Below are 18,507 nucleotides of genomic sequence, written 5' to 3'. Positions count from 1 at the left end.
ATGAAGAGCTCATACAGCAACCCTTTCAGGTTGAGGATATGCCTGGCATTAACCTGCAAGTTGGGATTAACCTTGGCTCCCTGAGATGTAATTACTTAATCACATACTCAGCTTTACTGTTAAAAGGCATTCCTCCCCCTCAACTCTCCAACCCCACCATGGTGTGCCTAATGTCACTTCAGCCTCAAACCTTTAAAGGAAAAGATTGAAATATCTCAGGTCTTTCATGTTTTAAATTGTAGTAATACATCTCCTGATCTTCTGCAGCTTGACTCATGCTGGTTGAATCTATGGGGCTAACATTGCCAGGGGTCTTCTTTTTTCATGGTGGGGCTGAAAACTTCTATGCTGGGGCTTGAATGGCAATTGAACCATTGAGAGACTTCCTTTGTGAAGAAATGGGGAGAGGGTTTGAAGAGGAAGAGAGGTTTTCTGCTCATTTTTTTGGTTTGTGTGTCTCTCTTATCAATGTGCATCAGACCGGTGTTTATAAAATCTCCACCAGTTGCCAAGATCCATAGCATGATTAACAGGAGTGCACACAGGGAGTGGAGAGGGTGGCTTAGGAATGGGGAGGTACCTGAAGCAAGGATGTAATGATTTTCTTGTCCTCTTCACAGAAGGAACACACAGATTGAGAGTCTGCAAGCCCTGATGTGGCAAGAGCCTTCAGACTAATGTATTCAGAGTGATAAGAGGGACTACTATCTGCTAATGAGAGCGGTGGGAATGAAAAATGAATCCTTGGTTTCATCATTTTTCAGGAATGTGGTTCCTTCTGGCTACCCAGGAGTTCATCTGCCATCCATTGTTAGGTGGGCTCTGGCTGAGCATTTGATTAGGAGAGGAGAGATAAGCGGTTCTTCAACACCTTCTAAATGTAAAAATGGTATATTTGGATACTCAATATCAGTATTGTCAGATATACTGACCTCAGAGTGATACTTTCTGGAAAAAAAAGAATGTGAATTTAAAGTAGGTCCTTAGAAAACAGCCAGTAATCGTTGGGATCTACTGTGCTCAACCAGAGCAGCATTGTACAAAAGGTACAGATGTTGGTGATCAGCCTGGGCTTTGAGGACATCTCTAGCTTGCATGGCTCTGTTAAAACTCAGAGCTTTCAAAGATCTACAGAGACCAATAATAATAAAATTCAGTGAAACCTTTGACTAGAGACAGAGCCTCACATCAGACCTGGGAATATAAGTATTACAGTATTACAAACTCTGTTAGGATAACAGACCTTCAGGAGTTTGTTCTTCCAAGATACATCTCAGTTATATCTTAATTCACTTATTTGAAATAATATGGCCTTGAAGTTCCTAGGATTTAGTCCAATAAAATGTAAGAGAAAATTATTTGCAAGAAGATTCCTCTTTTATAGGTTAGAACAAAGAAGAATCAACTTATAAAAAAGCTGTGTTGCCTCTAAATATGAGGTGAACCAGAACTCTGGCATAAAACAAGATGACCCATCTTAAAAATAAGCAAAAATGTTAGTAAGAGTTCGAGTGTATCAGCAATCAGCTGATGCCAGCCAAGTGTTCAGTTATATACTTAGGCACCGGTGAAGACTCAGTCATTATGTGTAAGAACATTGCATAATAATATTAATGTAGTTTAAAAATATCTCAGCAGCCATGCAATGTAAAGGAATTTATTACAACACCAATTTGTGTTTGCAAAACTCAGGGACTTTATGTTTTAACTTTAAACCAAAAGTGGAGAAATCAGGCACTTGATGAATTACCTTGTCATCAAATTCTGTCTGTCTGTCTCACTCTATACATGAATATGTGTATATATATATATGCATGTATGTGCATATATATATGTATTCCAATTGTATTTCCTTCTGTAAGTAGAGGATCATGGTCAAGAGGAAGATGTTTGGACACACACTTTCTAAGAAGCCCCAAAACCCTGGTGATTATCTCTGTCTTACCTCTGTTTTCTTGGAGGTTAAAGTCAGTCAAAAGATCTGGGATATATCCACTCTGTAGTGGTCAAACAGAGAAACTGCCTGTGCAGAGCTGGATGGAAAGGGAAATGGAACCAGTGCTTAAAAACAAAACAGTATATACTACGGAAAATTGGTGTTCTGTGATATCGGAGTTGCACTGTTAGGATAGACTTAATGTTGTTCAGCTGCTTGATCAAAATGAAGAGAACGTGTTGTTTAGATATGAAATAAGTAACAAAAATATCTATCAGATTTTGGAAGAAATGGTCTTTTTTTAACAGTGAAGTCAGTATAAAAATTATTAAAAAGGAAATTAGAAGAAATTAAGTTCAAACAGAATTTTGTGGACAAGAATGAACCTTGGAAATAATGGTTGCATTCTGATTTCTTCTGTCTCTTATAGTACATTGCCTTGTATGGTGCAAAAAGCTATGTTTAAATAACAAAAGAGTAACAGAAGCCTTACAATAAGGAGATGAAAAATCACAGTGTCACAGAACAACTAATTGTTCTTGTATCAAGAAGCTGCCTCGAATTACAACAATGGTGTTAGCTTTGTCACTGCCTTTTCACAAATGAACTGTGCCTCACCTCTAGCACAACGCTGTTATTTTTCAGACATTATTCCCCTTTCTCAGTTCAGTGAGCCACCACATAATAATCATATTTAGTCATTGTACAATATTTTTATTCCCATGCTAATAGCAAGAAAAGCTAAAACAGAGATTAAGGCTAACATTTTCCGGAGAGACTTCTCATTCTGGAAAATTCGGATTTCTAACATGAGGGAAGCTTGGACAGACTTTCTGAAGACGTGAGTACCTACAGCCTTATGTTGACCACATTTTCCAGTCATGAATGGTCAACTCTGTTTTCTCAATTTCAAAAGCTCTTGGCATGATTTTTAGAAACTACCGAATACCCAAACTCTGGGAAAATTGGGCTCCATTAAAGCCACTGAACTCCTCTCCCCACCACTTGGCAATGGATTTCAACTCAAGTTATTGAAGTCTCCAACACCAACCACATGACTTCAGATGTCTGATGAAAGACCGTGTTTTCTGGAGTTGGTCTGTGATCCATTCCTTTGCTACTTTCAGTACTTGCATCCAAAAAACCTCTAAGACTTTTTCTCTTTTCCCAATTGATGAGGGGTAATATTCCCAGCTGACCAACACTTCCCAGCTCCCAATGTTTGTTCCTGGTTGGAAATCTACCAGGCTTGCAATCAATGAACCCTACAGCTGGACTTATTTCCACTCGTTCTGGTGCTGCGCTAGACAAGGTTGGCAGCAGTCTTTGGGAATATCAGGATCCTTCTCCTGCATATGTCACAGAAAATCTTGAAACAATTGAACAGGAAATGTAAATAAGATGATTGTAGTTCATGTAGAATTACCTCAGGGGGGCCAAGATATCATATGCTCAGTTATTGCAAAACTGAAATGATTCTTCCTGATGATATGGAACACATTTGAGAGCAACAGATTTTCAAGGAACTCACTCTGTTTTTCTCACTGAAATGCAGTTATTAAAGAAAAAGTATCCACTGTGTGACTCTTACTTATCATTCTTATCAGATCCAGCTTCACTTCTTACAGGCCAAAGGATGATATGCAGAGGCAAAAATCCTGCATACTCCTCAGGAGACACAGAAATCAAAATCCATTTCATTTGTTCACAATAAAATTTCAGCAACTGAAAAATAGATGTAGATTCCACTTCTAAAATGCAAAACAGACCACAGTAATTTACATTTTACCTTTCCAAATCTCTTTGTGAACGTTAATATATTCTTACAATACATGAAGGACGTGAAGAAATAGGTTGTTTGCCTTTCAAAAAGGGACCACATGGTAAGGAAAGACTTTGGCTAAAACAGGACTTGGTTAATGCATAAGATGGAAGAAATAGAAGATGACTACATCGTGTTACGAAATAGAAGATGACTACATCTTGTTATACCAGGCAGCCAGTAAAAGAATATAGTTTTATTTTTCTAAGGAAAAGAGTGAATGTGAATGAGAAATCCAGGTAGACCACAGCTACCTGACATAAACACTCAAAGCTTTGGTATGGGTAGGAATGTTCAGAGATCCAACTTTATGCTGGCTTGTTTTCTCATGAAAAAAAAAAAAAAAAGAAAAGAAAAGAAATCTTGATAAAATGCCAAATCTCATTGGTTAATATCTTAAAAATAGACAGAGGTTCTAACCATTGGAAAAAGGGAAATCTTCTGAATTTGAAATTCCAACATACTGAAAAAAGGAAACTTTCTAAGACCATTCCTTTTCTCTGGGAAACAGAACCTGAAACGAGCAGAAATTAAACCAACAAACAAACAGCAGCAAGCAAAACTAAACAAATAGAAAGCATTTTCAGTGGTGAACAAACAATGAGCAGGAGGACATGTGCTGACTTGGAGATATCAGCCACATCACACACTTCCTTCCATGAAGTTTGCAACCTCTCTATCCTGGAATAACATATCAATTAGGCAGCTTAATATTTTCTTTATTGAAGGATATATTTTTGAGGACCTCCCACTCATTTATCTCCTCATTTCATTTCAGCATACAGGGGTATTTGCTTTTACATGCACTTCTGGACGACCTTTTGGATTTTGTCTTATTTAAACACCACTTCTCAGACTAGAGGAAACCATTACACACTTTCCATTTTATTTCAGCACCTGCACAGCCTGCAGATACAATCCAGCATAACTGGGACACTGCAGGAGAATGTGGTGCTCTGGGAGAATGTATTTCCTGTTCACTGAAGAGGTAAAAGCGGAACCACCATTCTGACTCATTCAAGAGGTGAACTTCTCTAAGATCACATGGCTGCAGAGCCAGTGTTGTTGTTGGCAGATCTTCATGGAAAGCCACGGGCTTTGTTTTGCCACATCTGCTCTCTCGAGTGGATTTTGCTTTAGATGAGTTTGCTCCACCTTGTGCATTTATTTATTCTTTTAATTCTTGGTTGGGGGTGTAGGAGGAAAAGGGGTTGAGTTTGAATGTAGTATTGCATCTCAATAGAATATTTTCATAGCACAAAAAAAGGTCTCCCCTCTGGGCCTTAAACAGTATTTCCAGCTATTGTGTGTACTCCCCAACCCTTACACTGTTTCTAAGAGAAATGATTTCTTTTGCAGATGTTGAAAGGAATACATTCACAAAAGGCTCCGAGGGCCTTTATAACAACGAGGAGACTGGGGCATACCAATGTGCCACAGGCAGACAGGGCAGAGAAAGAAGAGGGTATTTCACATTGCATGGAATTCATGCAGTTCTGAAAAAGTGCCAGAGAGTGAGAGTGCCTATTTCCAGGAGCCAGATACTGTCTGGTGAGTTCAGAGGGCAGGCTGCGTTAAGCCAGGCCATTGTATCACCCAGCAGGAGTCATAGAGGCGCAGTGACCGCCACAGGCTCACCGTCAGTGCTGCTTTGAAATATGATTTTTGTTGTTATCAGCGGTCAGCTCTGCAGTTGTCGTTGCTGGAGCAGGGCACATTTTTGTTACTAGAAGTCAACAATTTGGAAGCTGCACATCAGAGCTTTAGTGGTGCATATGTGTGTGCAAGACAAAGCGTGTTCACATGTGTGTTTGTGAGTGCATAAAGGTTAAATAAATGCCCAGAACTTGTTTGGTTTGCAGATTGACGCATTCCTTTCTCGTACTTCGTATATATTTGCTTTTTATTTTTTCTCCCCTATCAATTTTCTGTTTTGTACTGGGAAAGGATAACTTTATGTGTTGTGAGGTGTACTGTTTTTTTTCCCCCTTTTCTTTCTTTTCAAAACTTCTACCCCAGTACCCTCTTGCTTGATGACTCATTCCCTTCTCCTTCACACAAAACCCTTTCAACAGTTTAGCAGTGAAAACATTAGGGCTGTCTCTTGGTCACAAGGTTATTGTTTTCATATCTCTCAGAGCAAGACCCTGGGATAGCTCCACTGACAAATTAGCAGTCGTGTTGAATGAACAATTACGTCAAGGCAATATTAATCTGGGGGCCTTATTGGAATGGAGAAGGTGCCTGATTTCAGCTAGGGAGGACATGCTGAGAGGACAACCAATGTGATCTCACTAGATAAATGCACAACACACACTGGTGGGGATATCATTAAATCTTTAACAGCTGTATATGTTTGCATCAACTTTCCTAGCCATGTGCTTAATCCACAAAGATAATAGAGTTTTTCTCACTAAAACTGGACTTTTTTATATTGAAAAAAATAATCTTGTGATGTAGGCACTTTTCTCCCCTTTTTGTCTCAGCATAGACATCCACGTAGGAAATGGCTTCACCTCCAAAACAATCTTTTAAATGAGCGAATGTGTTATTGCAAACCTCCTACCACCTCCAGGGAGCGTTCCCATGAAATTCTTCTGTTTTCAGAGCATTTTAATGAAATGCTGACAAAATGAGAAGCTTCAATATTCTACCAACAACTGCTCCAGAACAGGAAAGTTTGTGCTTGCCTTAAATTTTCACAAGCTGGAATCATCCAGGAAAACTGACACTGAAAATATTTTCATATGTACCCTAGCAAACCAAAACTGCTGAGTTTCACACGGCTGCTTTGCTGAAGAGCTCTACTTCCTGTGTGGGTGTTGTACGTGCTGACTTACACAGCAGGGGGAAACTGAGCTCCCTTCTGACACTGTCTCATGCACAGCTTGCACCTTTTGGGGCACCTGAGGGACAGACAGCTCCTGGCCCCATGCATGGTGGCAATCACCACTGCACTTGCTGGATCTCCGCTACCAAGCCAGAAAAGACAATTCCTCTTCTAGCACAGGGCTGCAGGTGGAGGAGAGATAGAATTGAGATGGAAGAAAAATGGAAGACAAAGATAACTACTGTTGTACAGAGAGTGTATTTTAAATAATCATCAGTCAACATGTGTTAATGCATTTGCTTAATTCTAACAGAATTAGTGCACTGACAGCTACAGGATGCTGTGTTGATACCCATCACATTAATCCCTCATACAGAGGTGAAAGGCTTTATAATAATAATGTCTATCTAATATGCGTACACTTGATCTCTTCAACACTTGTAGAACTCACTGTGTCATAGATATGTAATGCCCGTAGAGAGGAACATGCTTCTGTCTGTATCAGTACTTCAGCAATTTGGGCTGCTTCAGTTCTACTTCTTTCCTTAACCTCAGCCTGAGCTTAGAGCCAAGCTCATGTCAAGTGTCCCACAGCTAAGCTCTAAACTAATTTTTTATTGCCTTGAAGAGAGGGATTGAGAAAAATATTTATAGGCCTTCGAAGAATAGTAAAAGTTTGCAAGCTTTTAGGGCTTTTACTCAATAAACCTTTATGTGCCCTTCATGCACCCATTCAGCTCTGAGGAAAGGTAAAATAAATAAATAAATATAAAAAGCACAGGGAAATTGTGCTCTGACAGTAAGTCAAAAATCTCATAAATTCCAGATACAACCAATACCTACATGTTGTAGGAACCTGTCTGCAGCCAGTCTACTGCACCAGCCCAAGGACAGAGATAAGAATTAGGGTGGCTCATGTCTCTCTTCAGACCTCTGCCTTATCCCTTTCTATTTAGGTCAAAATACCATCAAACCTTTTTACAGGCTTTGTCACTCTTTCCCCAATTTCCCTGTGATTTCTTTTTGCATTTTGTGCTTTGTATTAAGATATTTCTTTTTCCTAGTATCTGCTCTCCCTGGGCAATTGTATCTCCTCCATTCCCACCTCCTGAATACCTGACATCACACTCTTCCTGCTCTTCTTCCCTTGCCCTATCTGTTGTAACATTCACTTTACTCTCTTGCACATTGTGACTTTAAAAACCACCTCTTCCAGGTGCAACATCTACAGACTTTACCTCTTCGCTCTCTTTTGTGCTTTCAGTGTTCAACCCTAATCCTCTCTGAGGACTTGCTGTCTTTAGTGGTTGCAAGGATCTTCTGGTCGTTTTGCTGGCAGACTGCTAAGCCCATCTGAGTCTGCAAAAAGCTCAGGCTGTCTTGGTGCAAAGGATGGACACAAATTTGTCATCTCATCTCAGCAACCACCACTTTCCTTCCACTTCCCATGTTTCATATTCCTCCATTTCTATAGCCCAGCCTAGGAGCTTCTTCAGTCCATGAACCCACACTATGAATGTGTGACCAGATTTACTCAGGAGCACTGCTCAGTTAATGACTCCTTTTATTAGCAATAACAGCATTAGGAGTGAAAAGCTTTGTAAATTCTCTGTTAGATAAGGCACTGATTTCCTATAAGGAATAATGAGCAACACAAACAAAAAGTTAAAAAACTCAACACCCTTCAGGTATTAAAAAATGCCCCATAGTTATAATTGTATTTTCTCATAGTTTTGTTTGGAAGTCAAAACCAAAAATTAGACAGCACTTTTCTGGTACTCCAGCAGAGCACAGTAAAATAAAAGCCCAGACCATTCTGGACAGGTAAGACAAAATAGGGAGGAAAGGAAAAATCAATGCCTCATCTTAGGAAAGGGGAACTGAGAAGCAGAGTGCTTAAATTTCTCACAGAACAGATTTTATGGCAGAGCTGAGAACCTAACCCAAACAATTCCTGGTTGATCCTTTTGGACTAATTCATGCAAAAGCTACTTCATCAAGTGTATATAAAATATTCAATAGCCTGAGAATCCTTCACTCTGCAGTGCTGGCTTGGGAAATGTTGACCCATCAATAAATCGTTAGGACAGGCTGCTCCAGACCTTGCCCATGTGTTGAAAATAAGTTTTCATAATAACATGCCATTTCCTGGCCTAGTGGCAGAACTACATCCGTTACAAAGGAATTTATGCACAGTGTAGTCTCTTGTGTGGGCTTTATTCTCTGACATAAGGAAAGGAAGGGGGCTAAAGCAAAGCTCGGTAGAAATGCAATGGAGAACCCTCTCCATCACTTTGCATTGCATTGGAAGAGGCAGAGGGGAAAAAAAAAGCTTGGAAGAGAGTTCTCATATTTTTGAATTAGTTGTGATGAAAATGTTCCTACAACACTGAATTAAAAATAATGAGTATGACTAAACCTACTCCAGCAGGAAACCAGTAGAACATTCCCGACAGGAAAGCGATGCTTCACAGGGACCACCTACTAAAGGATGAGGGAGATTCTTCACCCTTAGGTATCCTTTACAGTAAAAATAAGGGGGAAAAAAGTGGGCAGTTTCTCAGAAAATATCTTATACCTTAAGGAAGCATGTGCCTCAACAGAGAGAGATCACTGGATAACAACATGCTGGAGCTCCCTGAAAGCTGTTCCCTTTGGAAAGTCACACCATTAGGAACAACACATGCAGGATTGCTCCTGATTCTATTATTAAGAGGCATTCAGAATATATTGGACATTTTGGTCCAACCAGGTCAGCAGCATGAGGACTTCTCCCCAACACTGCGGAGTTGCTTTCCACACAGGTGACATCAAACCACACGTGGTAGTGAGAAAAGAATCACAAAAAGGGAGAAAGTGCAAAAAGAAAAGGAACAGCAAATAACTCGGAAGCAGAAGTACAAATGGAGCTGAGGAAACTCAGGGAAAGTCATGTCTCTGCTGCTCGCTTCTTCCAGACACAGCAAAGTGATGTCTGAAAAGTGATGAATCAGGGACCACAGGCAAGGACAGGAGCAACAAGGCTCAATTGTATGACCCGAGGCACAGATGGGAAACTAGAGCAGAGAGAGGGAAAGCAGAGAAAACTGTCAGATTTTTGTGGGCATTACCATGCTGTGTGTGCTCCTCATAAAACATTTATCGCAGAGGATGCCTCGCTCCTTTGATTTGGGATTCAGAACTGAGACCAGATTTAGACCAGGCATTTTCTTTCTTTTTCTTTGTCCTCTGTCTAATTTTAATACAAATTAGTTAGAAATTTAACCCCCCTCCACCACCACCACCCTCCGCCCCAAAATATTAACCTACAGCATTCAAATAAAGCCCTATATCATGCATGCCCACTTCCCTAGAATTTTGGTTTCTCCCTGATTTTAACAGCTTAATTTGAGAAGCGATTATAAAATACATGAATCCTTTGCTCATCACAACAGCATTAGCATGTGAGCATGAAGAAGCGCTTATTTGTCTTGGCAAGATCTAGAGCTGGGATAAATGATTCCAGCTGAAGATAGAATTATGTCTCTTGACTCCCAGCTAAATTTGGGGCCAAACACATACTCCCTTCTCTGCAGTAAATGTCACTTTCCTGATCCTAACACATCAGTTCCAGAGTATATTGATGCAATCCACTGCAACAGCAAAATCACTCCCGCTGTAATATTGCTCCCATAAAGCGCTGGATGGAGGCCCCATCGACTGCATCGGACAACAATTACCTCAAATCAAATTCTCTTTCTGGACGGTGCTGGAAATGGGAGGTATCTTCACTGCAGATCAATGGAGGAGGTCTGGAGGAGGGGATGTCAAGTGCAGAGACAGTGCTTATTTCCATTTCTGCCTGGGGAAGCATGAAGCACTTGTGCTCCCCAATGCAAGGGAAAGCATCCACACACCCTGCAATTATAAGGCTAAAAAAGCACATCGGGGGCAGCTAGACAGCCCCAATAAAGGCAGCTCAGGCTGCTGTCCCTATGCAGGGCGTACCCTGCCTGCAGCACAGCGCCTTTGGCCACGTCCCAGAGGCAGTCGACTGAAAGGGTCTCACCTGCTACCTGCAATCAATCCTTGCCTACAGTGTCACATCGACCTCAGTGGGGTCACTCGGCAAGGCCGAGCCATTGCTCTGTGTTTGTCAGGGGGGATCGGTTCAATGCTTCCTGTAAGGGTCAGTGGCAGAGGCTGGCAGTAATTTTCAGCTAGGTATGCAGAGGAGCAGGGGGAGCCTGAGGCACTGCTGCCTTCAATAAATACTTAAGGAATTTAGCAGCCCAGTGCAGACCCTGTGTCAGTGGATGATGGTGATGTGATGGAGGTCACATTCGGTGTACCAGAGCCCTGTCCTTAAAATCTCTGCAGCAGAGCAGCCATGCCACACAGGCAATGCCATACACCAACAGCATTACCAGTCTACTGTGTCTCTCCAGATAATTGGGATCAGCTCCCACGGGCATCATCAGTGTCCTGGATGCACAGTACTGAACTGACTCATGTGAATGGAAAAAAAGAGGTCAGTGGTAGAGAGCTGGCCAAAAAGGCACCACATCACAATACGTCCATTACTCATGCTGGGTCATTTCTTAAATATAGTACAATCATGCAATATGCTCAGGCCTACAGGGTCAGTGAAGGCTTCTTTTGTATCTTTTTAAACTCAGTAATAAGATTTTTAATTTATTTATTTGTTTGTAACCTTAAATGGCCAGAGGTTTCAATAGAGGCTTCCATTTTGCAAAATGAAGGGATGATAAATACAGGAAGAAAAGGAGATTTTCTGGGCATAGAGCCAAACCAAGAACAGGTCACCTGGTTCCTATAATCTTCTGTACCACAGACTCCCCATCCACCTTCTGGCAAGGCATTTATTCTGCCCTCATCCTTTGTGCTGCAGCTGTAAATGGGGATAATAACACATCTCTACATCATAGGACAAATGTGGGGATAAGCATGATGGTATCAGCACAACCATTGCACAGTGCATTGGTGGGCTGGATGGACTGCACTACCCACAAGCTGCACAGCAACCTGAATGTTCATCCCACTGCTTATTTGTGCATTGTTAAGCAAAGCTGAATCTTCAGCTTTATGTGACATGGCTTTTACACATAGCGAGACATTCTGCACAGTGATCAGACTGCGGCAAGTTACGGTCCTCAGTAAAAGAGAAGAGATCACCCCCGCAGGAGTTGATGGGTCTCAGTAGAATTAATGTCTGCAAGCAGAAAAAGAAAGAACAAGGAAGAAGGGAGGTGAGCTAATGTGAGCAGAGATCTGCCAGCAGAGCTTGTTGTGGGATGGCACTTGGACTTCTTTCAGTTCCAGTGCATAGAGTTAACATGAATCTCCAACCTTAGTAGCAAAACAAATGCAATTCTGACTGAAACAAACCTGGGACTATAATGTGAGCTTACAGGAAGGGTTCTGCTGTTAATGACCAGCAGCCCTCACAACTCTTCTGCATGAACTTTCTGCAAGTAAACTATTCCCTTCATGAATCCATGACTTCATGGTGTGTAGTGAAAGGAAGGTGGTAAAGTGCATGTAGTTAAGTACGTCTCTAGATGATATAAGTCAGTGTGACGTACAAGCTGATGAGGCCAGAAGCAATGGCAAATTGCAGAGAAATTTTGGCTTATCTATACTAATTTACTAAATGAAACTATACCTATTTAAACGGGGCTTAAACCACTTTAAGTGTGTGGAGTTGGCACCCAAATAACCTGATCCACTTTACATTGATTTAATTACACCACTGTAATTTGTAGACTATATTGTTGCCTCCTACAGGCCTCAGACTCCCCTACCTTCCCCTCTGAGTTGGGTACTTAGGGGAAGAACTCTCCAAAATACTTGATCTTGTAAGTGGATTTTAAGGCATATAATTCAGAATACCACAGGAGTGGGCAGCCAGCACCTCCCAGGCATCTCACACTATGGAGTTTAGATCTTTAATGCTGCACTGAGAATCTTTCCATCTGCTCTTTATCACAGTGTCGATAGCATCACCTCAGCAATACTCAGTTTAAACCCAAAAGGGAAGAAGAAGGGAAATTTGCACATGGCTCAGGAGATTCAATAATTCACGATATTTCATTAGACAACATCTCCTTTAGGAGCCTGACGTTTATATTCATGGTTGAGCAGAGGGATAACTCATGAGTTATCTCTTCTGTCTTTGTGAGTGAAGATTAATGTCATAAGCATTCAGCAATCATGTATCATATATACACACACTTAAACACACACTCAGTGTGCATTATTTTTATCTTCTATGATCCTCAGGAGTGAAAGCACTTGAGACAACAGTGTGTAGGCTGTGCACAAACCAGGGGACAAATTGTAGCATCAGTTAAACAGTCTAAATAGTGGGCATACATCAAGCTGGGGAAAGTGGTCTGTGGTGAAGTTGTCATGTACATGCATTATTTATTATGCTCTGCATAATTCTTGGGCTCTGTCCTAAATGGTGAGTTTATTCGCTGTGCAAAAAGGGAAGAAGAGGGTGGGGAGGCAATTGTCTGCCATCTTTTTGCTCCTACTGAGGTCAGTAGGATTCAAAGCCTGTTGTTGCTAACGCTGGAGGGTTTTGATTGAATTTCTAAAAGAAAGGGATATCAGATGATAGTGCCTGCTGTGACTGAGCTCCATGTGAATAACTGTACAGTGCTTCACCCCATTACCTTCTCCTGTCCCAAGAGGCTGGGTGGCAAAGAACAATTTTGTGCCATCTGGGTATTTCCCTGCAGTAGCATTCTGGGTGCTTTGGGCAAAAGCAGCTGAGTTCACAACACAGTTTGCATAGCCCAGTGCCAGTTCGTTATGAGTATTGTATAATGAAAGTGCATAGTACACACAATGTATCACATGGCTCTCAGGTTCATTACTGAACTCTTACCAATGAGCCTAAAGATTTATAGACATTGGGATCTTTGGCCAAAAGGCTCTTTGTAAATGCAAGTGGTTATGGTTGTTGGAAAGATCCTCCTGGGTTATCCAGTCCAGACAGTGGCATTCCTGTGAATTCCTAAGCAGGTTGAATGATTTGATACAAAAAACCAGTGCCCCATATTGCCTACAATGACTGATGTCTCTTGAATTATCTTCTTGACTCTGCTTTTCATCCTAATTAAATAGGATGGCTGAACTGTGCCAAGAGATAGAAGAGGCCAGATTTTTACTATTCTGGTTAGATCTCTTCCAATACAAATGGGTGCAGTACAATCCTACCATATAACCAAAGGGACAACCTGCTATGGGATCAGACTGATTATCCACCAACCCAAGTGTTCTGAATCCCTTTTTAATCTGTTCCCTGTTCTCTATTCCCATCTTGCATAAAACAGCTAATTTTAGGCAGTTTAGACATATTTTAATTGAATTTGCTGAAGTACAGTCATTGCTTTGAAGTAAAAACAGAAAGCAAACATAAGATCGAGTTTGTGTGTCACTTAGGCAAAGCAATAAAGCCCCAGCAGCTGAGTAAGAACAAGAGCTCAAATCCAGGCAGTTCAGCATCAGTTAGTGAGGGTCGGCCCCAAAATGCTTTCGAGTTTGCTTGACTCAAAAGGCAGTGCCACACAGAACAGCCCCATCTCTGCCTATAGGAGTACGCCTGTTCTGCTGCAGACTCACCCAGGCTAGTTAAATGTTCATTGTTCTCTCCAGAGAAATTTCTAAGCCCGTTTGCCCATATGGGCTTGTATGAGTGGGAGATGTCACTGTGCAAATCCCATTGCAGCGAGGTCCAGAGGCTGTGAACACTTTTTCTGCGTGAAATTAATTGAGCTCCCGGGGTCAGCAGGTTACTACCAGGCTCATTGTGACAAATGATTTCTGTCTGAGGAGGAAGACCTTTGGGGTCAGTTCAGGATTCTGCTTAAATTTTGTAATTACGCCTGCCTCAGGCCTTAAACAAATTGTCCCCTAACATGTGCAGGGAGGCAGGCTGGAGATCAGGGAATGATCAGACACAGACTAGCTCAGTCTAGCAGGGCAGATTTTTAGCTGAGACTTGTAAATAAAAAGCCCTGACAAGTTCAATAGAGCTGGAGATGGGCTTAGAGCCTGACAGGGAAAGATCTGGAGCCTCGAAGAACTCTTTATCCCTGTGATGATTACAAGAAGTCCAGCTGGGAAAAGCTCATCAAAATTCCTGCTCTGGCTGCGACTGAGACACTTTGCATTGCCAAACCCCAAAGGAGAATACTCTGCAAAATATGCAACTTGATTGAACATGGAGCTGTGTTAGTAACTTCAGGGCTTAGCTTGTGACTCATAACTCCTGCAGGACAAAGGAGCCATGTGCCAAAAAACAGGCCAGATCCTAATACTGAATAAAGGGGCTCAGTTCAGTTTTGCATGACAGCACTGGAGAGCTGATGGTGAAGGTGGTCTCCTGCCCAGGTCTCTGATGGGGATCCTGGCTGCTGCTGCAGTGGGTGGTGTGGAGACAGAAGAGACTGTCCCCAGGCAGGTTTCTTACCTCCTCTAACTTCTCTGTCTGCAAGTTATTTGACATTAGTCAGTGTTCTTACAAACTTACAGGACAGGGTCATCACATCCAAAGCATGATTCAGCCTGAGAAAGTTGGGAAGCATCCTTTTTGGATGGAGCTTTTCTAGAAGAAGCCTAGGCTTCCTAAAGCATAGAGAAAGGTCTGTAAATAAGGTGAGACGAAGGCACCCAGGCTGGTGCACCCTGGAGAGCAGGGGCCCAGCCTGACAGTCTGCTGTTTGATGGGACCGAGCATGCTAAGTGCCTCCTTCCAATTATTTTCCATTATGGACCTTTGCATGCTATTCCTCGAGCCCAGAAGAGAATGCAAAGTGTTTTCTCATGCTGCTGGCCAGGGGAGCACAAGTGGATGGAGAAATGAGCAATAGGAGGTAAAATGCTTTCCTGGAAGTCTCTGTTGGAGTACAATACCAGATGGCTCATGGCCACATCAAGTATCAATTCATTAGTCTAATTAAATTCTGTATAAATCTACATAATTCATATTGCTACATTTTTAGGTATCTCTGTGAGATATTTCATGAAGCACACAGTATTTAGCTAATCTTGTTTAAAAACATCCACTTTGAAACCTTTATTGGCTCTGAAAGCTCAGCTCAATTATTAGGATTTAAACATGAATTTCTTGGGCACTCACCCATCGTATTCTTTCTGCTCACCATGGATTTAAGTCAAATGTTTGTATTACTCAAAGCTGGAGATGAAAAATAAATGAACATTCAGGTATCTTCTTCAATAGTTGTTTGAAAATCAGGCTAATCATGTCTCCCAAATGAGGCTCCCCATTATGATTTGCAGCATTTCATTCATTAGTCTTTTTCTTAGAGCACATTTTCTTCTAATCCTGGAAAACCATACGAGCATAGGATTGTTTGAGCCCACTTTAATTATTCATGTAAATTAAAGAGACAGAATAAAAATCACATACTCAGAGAAAATGGTCCATCTTTCTCATAACTGCTTATAAAAGGGATATATGATTTATTTCAGCATTTTTCTCTGGTCTTTTATGATGCTGTATTGTGCCCTGATCAACACAGATACCTTAAACAGCACACAGAAAACAGATTCCTGGTTGTCTTTGAATACATCTATAATGGTGTGTGTGTGCCTGTGAGATGTCTTTTGCAATGATTTTGTGATTACTCTCCGACTTGAAATGGTAGCACAACATAGGAAGGGTCTTTTAATCACATTTAATGCAACTTTTAAAGTTCACAGCATTAATGATAAAATGAAATGCTGCAATGTATTCTCAACAGTGGAACTGCGAGCACATTTTACAAGGTTTCATTCCTGAAATTCTGAGTTCTGTGAAACTTCCAGTTAAAACTGGATAAAAAGCTGCTGGATAAAAAGTCAGTACACACAGTGAGACAACTGGTAGGTAGTACTGGCCAGAGTAACACAAACACTTTACAAATAGTCCGAGGACTTTTTCCTATGAATAAAGATGATCTCAGTTGGTTTTCAGTTCCTCAGGGAATGCAGTTAATAACATGTGATGCTCCTATTTGTAGTGTCTTCCCTGTGCAGTTCCATAAAACCACGTCCAAAGAAGCTGGCCTCACCTCATCATTTTGGATTTCGAAAACAATTCAGAAACTTTTGCTGGGCACACAGGTTCAGGAGGAGGTGCTCAGGACAGGATTCAGCCTCCTTTCCTCTGAGTGAGGGGTTGGAAAAGCTGAGGCAGCAGGCAGGAGGGAAGCGCATCCTCCAACTTAGGGACAGCATTGCGTCTCCTTTCTGAGCCATCTCGCTGTGGTCTTTGGCAATTACCTGCATCCAGGTTTCTAGCACAGGGCACATGCAATTGCATGTCTCACCTGCCCATATAATTATCGTAATTGCGGCCACACTGTGGCAATCATATATGCAAGCAATCAATTAGACATCCAAACTGGAAGATGGCACTTCCCGCACTGTCCTTCATAAAACATTTTCAGCTGCCCCTTGTTGGCTAAACACCCCCAGCATGGCTCCTTAGCACTGTGCAGCACACAGTCTTTGACACAGAATCAGACTCCACACCCTAATAAGTCATTTCCACTCAGTGCCCCCAGATAGTGTCTTTTGGAGACAGCAGTGCAGATAGCGATTGGCAAATACATCTCGTATGTGATATGCCATCGCTTGAAGCACAAGAAAAGAAAAAAAACCCAAACAAAAATCACCAATGGAGCTGTTAGGGCAGGAAACTCTATTAAGAACCCAAGGGAGAAGTTGCTTCCCTGATTACATATAATATGCAGCATGTACTCTTAGTGTACCCAGCAATTGTAAGAGAACTCCCGGGAGGGTTGTGTCGTTGGCTGGCCAGCAGCCAAAGCTGTCATGCTGAAAGTGCAATTCTACCCTGAAAAGTGTCTCTGTGAAAAACAGCATCATTGGCTTTCATGTTTATAGTCTCTTAATGATCCAGTATCAGCTGTGCTCAGCCTATGAGGGAAAACAGTTCTGGGGACAGAGGTTGTTCAGACTTCGGTGTGGTTTTCCTCTCCCTGGCTGCTAGAAGGTGTTTGGGAGCGTGGAGCAGAGCTTGCTCTTTCAAGATTAAAATAGAAAGGATTCATTTTTAGTCATGACAGGAGGACTGAATAAACTTCTGCTGAATTCCACAGGATGTTTTTAAAAGCACATACGATGGCATCCTTAAATTCTGTGTATTGGCTATTAGAGAAACACTAGCAACCTATTGATCCTGAGCGATTCTCAAACCCAAAGTCAGTACATGGAAGGGCTCTCATTGACCTTCTCTACCTTTGGGTCATTTCTTTTTTGTCCCACCTGAGGAGTTTTCCAGAGGAGGGGAAGGAATGATATCTCAGGGGACAGAGAAGCTGAAATCTTGATCTCATGTGGTTTGTTCCAGTCACAGACTTTGTACAAAGCTGGGCAAATGTTTTCTTTTTTGCAGTGCTGATTTTTATTAGAAAATACTATTTTGACTAAAAAGAGCTTTGGAGAGGAGAGCAAGAGGGAGAGAGTAGGAGAACAAGGACGAGGAAGAGGAGAGGAGGAGGAGAGAGAGGAGAGGAAGAGGAGAGGAGAGGAGAGGAAGGAGAGGAGAGGAGAGGAGAGGAGAGGAAGGAGAAGGAAGAGGAGAGGAGAGGAGGGAGAGGAAGGAGAGAGAGGAGAGGAGAGGAGAGGAGAGGAGAGGAGAGGGTAATTCACCTAATGGAAGTCTGCTCTGAAAAACAGGAAAATGTCACATTTTTCAGATGCAATGACTCTGTGTTTTCATTTAATTCAAGACTACTTTTTGAAATGGATTTTATGTGATGCAGTAAAAGGTAGGGGAAAAAAAAAATCTCACCCAAACAACTCCCGTATTTATAACAGAACTTTTCATCTAAAGCTGCCATTTCCATTGTGAGATGCTACTTTGCAGAATTACAGAAG

The sequence above is a fragment of the Coturnix japonica genome, chromosome 20 (genome assembly GCF_001577835.2).
Source record: "Coturnix japonica isolate 7356 chromosome 20, Coturnix japonica 2.1, whole genome shotgun sequence".
NCBI lineage: Eukaryota > Metazoa > Chordata > Aves > Galliformes > Phasianidae > Coturnix > Coturnix japonica.
Note: the sequence above shows the minus strand (reverse complement) of the source record.